The following is a 9,165-nucleotide window of genomic DNA, read 5'->3' on the forward strand; positions in this document are numbered from 1 at the left end:
CCTTTCAATGTCTTACAAGTTTATTCAGGGGTGGAATTAACCATTGAAGCTTCAACTACCTCCTCTAACAGCTCTTTCCACACACCTACCAAACTGTGTGTAAAATACTTGAACTAGTGGGAGGGAGGAACTGAAGGGAATCCACATTAGTCAGATTAGATTAGATTAGATTAGATTCCTTTATTTGTCATTCAGACCTTTCGGTCTGAACAACATTTCGTGCCTGCAGCCATACATATAATAATAAACAACAAAACACACAATAAACACAAATGAACATCCACCACAGTGAGTTCACCGGGCACCTCCTCACTATGATGGAGGCAAAGTCTTAAAGTCACTGTCTCTTCCCTCTGCGTTGAGGCGATCCAGATCCAGGCCTCCGATGTTGTTACCCCACCGGGCGATGGTAAGTCGGTCCCACGGCTCAACCGAGCTCCGCGAACGGACCGTTTCAAGCTCCGCGACCCGGGTTGGTCGAAGCTGCCGATGATGCCGCCCTCCAGTCCAGCGGACGCAGCTGTTGCCACGGGAGCTCTGTAAAAACAGGTCGCCAACCTGTGACCTGCGAGCTCCCGACGGTGTTGTCCACTGGTGGAAATGGTGTTAGGTAAACCATTGTGATGGAAGGCAGATAAATCCCCAGGGCCTGAAGGTCTGCATCCCAGAGATCTCAAGGAGGTGACCCTAGAAATCGTGGATGCATTGGTGAACATTTGTCAATGTTCTATAGACTAGATCAGTTTCTGTGGACTGGATAGGTAATGTAACTCCATTTTTTCAGAAAGGATGGAGAGAGAAAACAGGGAATTATAGACAAGTCAGCCTGACGCCGGTAGTGGGGAAGATGCTGGAGTCGATTATTAAAGATGTTATAGCAGTGCCTTGGGATAGCAGTGACAGGATCGGTCAAAGTCAGCATGGATTTATGAAGGGGAAATTATGCTTGACTAATCTTCTGGAATGTTTTCGGGATGTAACAAATAGAATGGATGAGGGAGAGCCAGTGGATGTGGTGTATCTGGACTTTCAAAAAGCCATTGACAAGGTCCCACACAAGAGATTAGTGGGCAAAATTAGAGCACATGTTATTGGGGGTAGGGTATTGACAAGGTTGTCAAACCGGAAGCAACGAGTAGGAATTAACGGGTCCTTTTCAGAATGGCAGGCAGTGACTTGTGGGGTGCAGCAAGGCTCAGTGCTGGGACCCCAGTAATTTACAATTATGTGGATAAATGTGAGGTTATCCACTTTGGTGGCAAGAACAAGAAGGCAGATTATTATCTTATCTTATTATAATTCTGTAACCAAGACCTAGTTGGTTTCGTATTCAAGTCTTTCTGTCTCTCTGAAGGCACAATTCTGTAATTAAGGCTTCGTTTTACTGTTGATCAAGTTTCTGTGTATTGTTGCCAGCTGAGAATGTAAAAGCTGTGCCGCTGTGCTCAGGAGATCAGCTTTGACTGGACTCCTAGTGCTCACAATTTCTAATAAATCGCTGGTTACTTTGAACACCAACTCCGCATGGCCTTCCCATTTGTTCCTACACCGTGGCTTCTTTAGCACTCTGTCGACTTGTGTTGCCCCTTTCAGAGAGCTGTGGACATGGACTTCATGATCCTTCTACACATGATCCCTCTATAATGCTGTTATGGATCATGGCATCAACTATATATTTTCCCCATACATACTGTATTACCTCCCTACATCCGTCAGCTCACACACAAACTCTCTGACCAAAACCTCTAAATGGTAGCTCGCCATGTAGATCCACACAATGCTGGATCTCATCACAAGGAACTAAAGAGATTTCATAAACACTTTGACTCCCCTTCCCATTCCCACACTGACCTTTCTGTCCTGGGATAGACACAAAAAGCTGGAGTAACTCAGCAAGACAGGCAGCATCTCTACAGAGAAGGGATGGGTGACGTTTTGGGTCGAGACCCTTCTTCAGACCAGTCTGAAAGTTTAGGTGAGATTTAATAGGAACTGAGAGGTAACCTTTTCACACAAAGTGTGGTGGGTGTATGGAACTAGCTGCCAGAAGATGTAGTTGAGACTGGGACTATCCCAACTTTTAAGAAACAGTTATACAGATACATGGATCGGACACGTTTGGAGGGATATGGGCCAAACACGGGCAGGTAGGACTAGTGTAGCTGGGACATGTTGGGCGGTGTGGGCAAGTTGGGACGAAGGGCCTGTTTCAATGCTGTATCACTCTTTCACTATCACTTTATACAGTGAAAAGCTTTTGTTTGTGTGCTATTCAAACAAAGAAAAGATTCTACATTAATGCAATCAAGCCACCCACAGTGCAGAGTATACAGTAAACAACACCCATTCCAGAATCCTATTGTGCTTTATACCAACATTCTTGACGGAAATTAGCTTTCATTTATTGAACACTATTTAAAAACTCTTTGCTTTAATGTTGCCCCTGGCTATTCATGCAAATTCCTCCAGTCTCAAAAATGACCAAGGCAGCCTATAGAATGAGGAAATGTCCACATTCTTCATGTAACGGGGGTTCCCCTCCCCTACTATAGATGAGGCTCTCACTAGGGTCTCTTCAATACCCCGTAACTCTGCTCTCTCTCCCCATCCCCCCACTCGTAACAAGGGCAGAGTCCCCCTAGTCCTCACTTTCCACCCACTAGCCGTCGCATACAACAAATAGTCCTCCGTCATTTTCGTCACCTCCAATGTGACCCCACCACTTGCCACATCCTCCCACCTCCCCCCCTGTCTGCTTTCTGCAGAGACCACTCCCTCCGTATCGCTCTGGTCAATTCTTCCCTTCCCTCCCACTGCACCCCCTCCCTGGGCATTTTCCCTTGCAACCGCAAGAGATTAGAATTAGAATTAGAATTAGAATAGTAAGATTAAACGAGAACTTACCAGTTTGAAGTTTGATCTGTATTTTATGAGGAGTTACGATGAGGGATTTCGTGAAGAAGCCCGCTTCCACGCATGCGTGTCATACTTCAAAGCAGCGGTGTGAGGTCACAGGAACCTATAATGATCTAACATAGTAAGATTACCAAAGAGATACCAGTTTTTGATATGATCATAAGAGGGTGGGAGCGGAGGGCACGAAATCCCTCATCGTAACTCCTCATAAAATACAGATCAAACTTCAAACTGGTAAGTTCTCGTTTAATCTTACTATTTTACTTCGGAGTCACGTGAGTGACTTCGTGAAGATTTCAAAGCTCTGTGACCTCATGCCGTGGAACGAGTCCATGCTTCACAACTGCCTTGGGTATTGGGAGAGAGCATCATTAGTAATTTTAAAACACAATTATACAAAGAGTTGTGTGGTATAACGAAAAAATATATATAACATTTTTTTTTTTTAAATTTGAGAATCATAGCCCTGTAACCTTTCGGGCAAATTATTTTGTTGAACATAAAATGTTTTCTTAATACAATGATGGCTCCAAAAAATAACTGGTTTATTATAAAACCTGTGGAAAACCCTTTTTTAATGACCATCCTGCCATTCTGAGGATTTGGTCTGTGGGTACCTGTACAATTTTTGCTGCGGATGTTGCTGCAGCCCTGGTGGAATGAGAGTTAAAACATTAGTGTCTATTTCTGCCATTTTTAGGACCTATTTGAGCCACCTTGATATAGTTTGAGTCATGACCCTTTCATGCGGTTTCTTGTAAGAGATAACCAACTCCATTCTCTGACCTCGAATGTTCTTAGTATATTCTATGTATTGTTAGATGTGTCTTGCTATACAGTCGTTTGCCATATGGGTGTACCATAAATTCAAACACTTGACCCGAGGAACCCGATCTGTTTTCTTTTATTAAATCCTGTATGACAACACCAGTTTCTCGGTGAGATGATCAGGGAGTCCAGGCTCAGTTTGCTTAATGGCTGGACTTGTTGTGCGGTAAATAACACCATGAGCATAACCATCTTCCTGGACTGTTACTGAAGTGACAACGCTGTTATGAGCTACAAGCTCCTCAGCATGTTGAGAAACGACACCCACGTCCCAGATTTCGGAGTACCTGGTTTTCTTACCAGGGGTGCGTTTCCACCGCGTGCCGCTCCGTTCCTTGTGATAGGTAATTGGAGAGTGCACTTGTGGCACTATTGAAGGCACTGTAGCTCCATCGATTATCCTAATGGAGGCTTGTAAAAATTCCAATACGGCCAGAATGTTCTTGGCCTTTTGGTCGAGATTGTTGTCCAAGCAGTATATGCCCCATTTCTTGATGTGTCCAAGGTACTGCTTCCGTGTTGACAGTCTTAGTGCAGATGAGATGAGATTCATCGTCCTGTCTGACAGTGTAGTGGGTCTATTAGACTCTACAAATCAATAAATCCATAGTGTTATGGCATGGATGACTGCCTCCAGTCACTGGATAAATCAATAATTTTTTTTTTTTTTTTTTTTTTTTTTTTTTTTTTTTGGCAATGTTCATAGGGAACATGGTTCTAACACCATCCCCTGTAAGACTGAAATACCATGATTGAGAAGGTCAGTCGGGTACTCTGAAAATTCCAGATGCCGAGTGTGGTTGAATTATCCCTAGTACCCCAATGATGGGTCCGAACGGGGGAAAACCTCACCCTATGGCTTATTTACATAACAATGCCAAGCTGGTTTACGAATTTTAGTACATAATAATGGGGCTAATGATTGCCCCTTTTGTAAGCTCTATATTGCCAAAGTTCCTCTATTGAGTCAATGCCTGCCATATAGAAACCCACAACTGACACCAAGTCTATATCAATAATAAGAGCATCCATCTTAAAATGAATATCTAAAACAAATGTGTTTAGGGTTAAAATCAATGATAATCCTGCAACCCTACTCTATCTTATATTTAATAAATATGTTCAATCCCATCTTTTGTGTACAATTCTTGTAGCACCATGTGGGTTTTAGATTGTTTGGTTTATGTAAGGACAAAATGCCCTTCTGGTGTATGATGTACTGTGGTTATTGGGATGAGAAAAACCCTATCAGATAACCCTGAATACTGCTGAGATTATATGAATCTGTAGTGATTATATACCATACATAACTGTAGTGTTGCAACCTCCCCTACCCTCGTAGGTCCCTATTTTAACAGAAGAAAACCCCACCCACCTACCTCCATGGTTACCGGTGGTTTTGTTATTTCCTTGGTTTTTTGAAAATAAGGTTCTGGTTTAATATTTCTTGTTCGGGGTTGTGTGGGAGGTTGAGGCTTCCGCATCTTCCAGGGTGGCCGCCCTGGCCATACCCTAAAACGGATCCTGCAGGTTATATTGATTTCTGACACTGCTACTGGTATGAGCCACATTTTTTATGGCCTTGCCTGTGGCTGGTATCATGCTCCAAAATAGGCCCTTGCGCTGGCCTTGATGAGCCCCAGTGTCTTGGCTTAGTCCACACACGGTTCTTTATTTGCAAATGGTAGCATTTTTGGGGTCCTAGTGCTGGCTGAATGGCCGCCTTCCACGTGTAGTTCAGGTTATATTGCATATTATTAAACAGATCTAGTGCGTCTTGATGGTCTTTGGTTACCTACGTTTAGTCCAGGGTGCTGGTGTGTGCTATGATGCCTTCCGTCAATCCCTTGAAGGTTCTCTGGATCTTGAGGTCCTGGTTCCTGATGTTCGTCCATATGCTGCCAAATGCATTGGTTTACACTGGGCACCTGTAATGCCTCACCGTTGCCAGGTGGCAGATGTCTGGCCAGTGTTTGTAAATTTTTCTTGTTGGCGTTTGTGGCCAGACATATAGTAATACTATTGCCATCCTGGATCCAAGTCTACCCATGTTTGACTTGGCTAAAGAAATCGGCCACCATGTCCAGCAGAGTCCCTGCTGTGTTAGGATCATGGGACGCTGTATTACCAGGCTCTGGCCCATCAGGGTCCTGCCTACTCTTTTTTATAGAGTTAGAGATCTCTAGGGTCCCACACGGGGTACCCATGTGGGGCTTAACTGCTGCCCACTTGTCTTTTGTTCTGCGGACCCCTCTTGCAGGTCAGCCCAGAACTGACCCACAGTGCTCCCCTCTGATGGGGTAGAAGCATTGTGCAGCCCTCAAAGAGGTACTGCTGTGGTTTTATCACGTTGGAGCAAGGCTCCATACACCGCTTCTTCCCGCTCCAGCCCTCTCGGGCACTGGTTGCCGGCGGTTTTATGCAAAGTCGGACCCTTCTGAGTCCACTACCTTGTTTGATTTGTGTCTAGCCTACCGCTCGGTCACATGGATCTGGCCGGTGCGGGGCCGACATCGGGCACAGCTGATCCCACTACGGTTGATCCAAGTGCCGCTGGCTGCTGCTGGCTGCCCGCTGTTCCATGGTCCTCCTTCTCCAGTTTTGTCCTTCCTTCCGTGAAGTGGATATGGCCGGTGTGGAGGATAACTGGCACAGCTGCTTCCATCTATTCCTTTAACCTGACTTCAACGCTCTCAGCACTCCTGGCTGCTCCTTTATCTTAGACCCCTGGGACCCACCCCCGTACTGACGGTACTGGTCCCTTATGGTCGTTGCAGCCGGTCAACCCCACTCTAATGCCCTCAATTCTGGGCACTCCTACTTATATGGTCCTTAGATAAGGGACATATAAGACATTAAAACTGATGATAACAGCTACTATAGTTTTTATATAATATATATAGTCCCTAGATAAGGGGTGTATCAGATATTAAACTGATAAGAACAGATACTACACTTGATCTTAGCCAAAAAAAAGCCGAGAAGCGATTATTGTAACTAAAACCCCGCTGGGACCGATCCTGGTACTCACATACTGGTCCCTTGTAGTAGATTGCAGCCAGTCAACTGCAAAGTCCTTTGCTGCCGAGAAATGAACTTTCTCACCATGCTGGAGCGAAGTTGGGCACAGGTGTTTTTCCCCCTCCGGGAATCGATGTGCCCATGCTGCTCCTGCCGTTGCCAGCTCCTCACGAAGTGCCAGCTGCCACTGCTGCTGTCTGTGCTACTGCCGCTGTCTGTGCTCCTGCAGCTGCCGGCTGCCACTGCCGCTGCTGCTGCCGCTGCTGCTGCTACTGCTGCTCCTCCGCGGTTCTCCCGCCGGCCTTCTGCACCTTACATGGACCTGGTCCATGTCTGCACCTAGAAAGGTAAGTTGAAGGAAACGCAGGGTCTCTTACCTGCTGTTCCCGACTTTCCTTCTCCCGCCAGTGACCGTCGTTCCGTGTCGGGTTCGAGCCGCTTGGACCGACCCCGGTGTTCACGGGCCTGGTCCTTCGCGGCAGTTCCGCAGCCGGTAACCCCGGCTGTTCCTATAGATCCCCTGGACCCTGGTGCTTACCTTGTGAACAAGGTTTTCGCCCGAACGTCCCGTTCCGACTCCATAAGTGCCGCTGCACTCGCTGAGCGTTTCGAGCCCCGGTACCGCTGGTCCGTGCTGTCTGTCCCGCAGCCTCTGCGCTGGCTGCTAGCGACTGGTCCCAAGCCAGTCTCGTTTGAGACTGGCATAGGGACCTTTTTTACTTTGCTTCCCGCCCGGCCGAGAGGTGAATTTTGCCGGTGCGGGAGCAAAGTCGGGCTCAGGTTGTTCCCCTCCAGGGAAACTCGTGCTGTTGCTGCTGCTGGCTGCTCGCCCTCCACGGGTCTCCCCGCAAGCTTTCCGCAGCCTCCTAAAAGTAAGTAGTAAAAAGGAACGCAGAGTCTCTTACCTGCTGTTCCCGACTTTCAAATCTCCCGCTTGGGGAACGCCGTTCCCCCCTGTGTGACTCGTTGCAATGCGTGTAGCGATATGACACGCATGCGTGGAAGCGGGCTTCTTCACGAAGTCATTCACGTGACTCCGAAGTAAAATTACCTTTATTGTCATTCAGACCTTACAGTCTGCACACTTGTCGCTTTACCTCCCCCCTCGACTCCATCCAAGGACCCAAGCAGTAGTTCCAGGTGCGACAGAGGTTCACCTGCACCTCCTCCAACCATCTACTGCATCCGCTGCTCTAGATGTCAGCTGCTCTACATCGGTGAGACCAAGCGTAGGCTTGCCGATCGTTTCGTCGAACACCTCCGCTCGGTCCGCATTAACCAACCTGATCTCCCGGTGGCTCAACACTTCAACTCCCCATCCCATTCTGAATCCGACCTCTCTGTCCTGGGCCTCCTCCATGGCCAGAGTGAGCGCCACCGGAAATTGGAGGAACAGCACCTCATATTCCGCTTGGGGAGTCTGCACCCTAGCAGCATAAACATTGACTTCTCCAATTTCTGGTAGCCCTTGCTGCCTCCTCCCCTTCTCAGCTCTCCCTCAGCCCTCTGGCTCCTCCTCTTCCTTTCTCCTTTCTTCTCCCCCCCCCCCCACCCTACATCAGTCTGAAGAAGGGTTTCGGCCAGAAACGTAGCCTATTTCCTTCGCTCCATAGATGCTGCTGCACCCGCTGAGTTTCTGCAGCACTTTTGTCTCCCCACAACCTATAACCTATGAGGTGAAATTTTTAGTTCTTTAAGTGAAACTGGAGGACGGTAATAACAGAAAGTGCTGGCGGCATTCAGAAGGTCAGAATGTTTTGTGGATTTAGTTTAGTTTAGAGATACAGCATGGAAACAGGCCCTTCGTCCCACCGAGTCCACACCGACCAGCGATCCTTGCACACTAACTATCCTACACACACTTGGAACAATTTACATTTATACCAAGCCAATTAACCTACAAACCTGTACCTCTTTGGAGTGTGGGAGGAAACCAAAGATCTCGGAGAAAAACCACACGGTCACGGGGAGAACGCACAAACTCCGTACGGACAGCACCCGTAGTCAGGATTGAACCCGGGTCTCCGGCGCTGCAAGTGCTGTAAGGCAGCAACTCTGCCACTGCACCACTGTGCAGCTGGAGATTGCTGGAAACAAGATCAGAATGGGAGTTGTAATTAATGCTTATCCTGATATTTGTTTTAGAATGAAGAAGAGAATAAAGAAGGTGGGCTCGTCTGCATCAGAGAGATCTGCAAACATCAGGCATTATTTATAGAATGGCAAGTGATAACCCTGGCTGCCAGAATAGGCTAAGTATATGGAATAACAACAAAGTGACTGGCAGCCAGTATCAATTACAGAACTTAATCAGGATGGAACCCAGGCGCTGTGAAGCGACTACTCTACCACTGCGCCATCATGCCGGTTGGATGATGATTGGTTCAGGACACTTGTTCA

General features: G+C 47.1%; 1 pseudogene; it reads right to left on the reverse strand.

Annotated features, from left to right (window-relative positions):
• Nucleotides 1-6,622: 6,622 nt before the first annotated feature.
• Nucleotides 6,623-6,733, reverse strand: LOC129695161 (U2 spliceosomal RNA; annotated as a pseudogene).
• Nucleotides 6,734-9,165: the final 2,432 nt, after the last annotated feature.

Source organism: Leucoraja erinacea, unplaced genomic scaffold (assembly GCF_028641065.1).
Source record: "Leucoraja erinacea ecotype New England unplaced genomic scaffold, Leri_hhj_1 Leri_967S, whole genome shotgun sequence".
NCBI lineage: Eukaryota > Metazoa > Chordata > Chondrichthyes > Rajiformes > Rajidae > Leucoraja > Leucoraja erinaceus.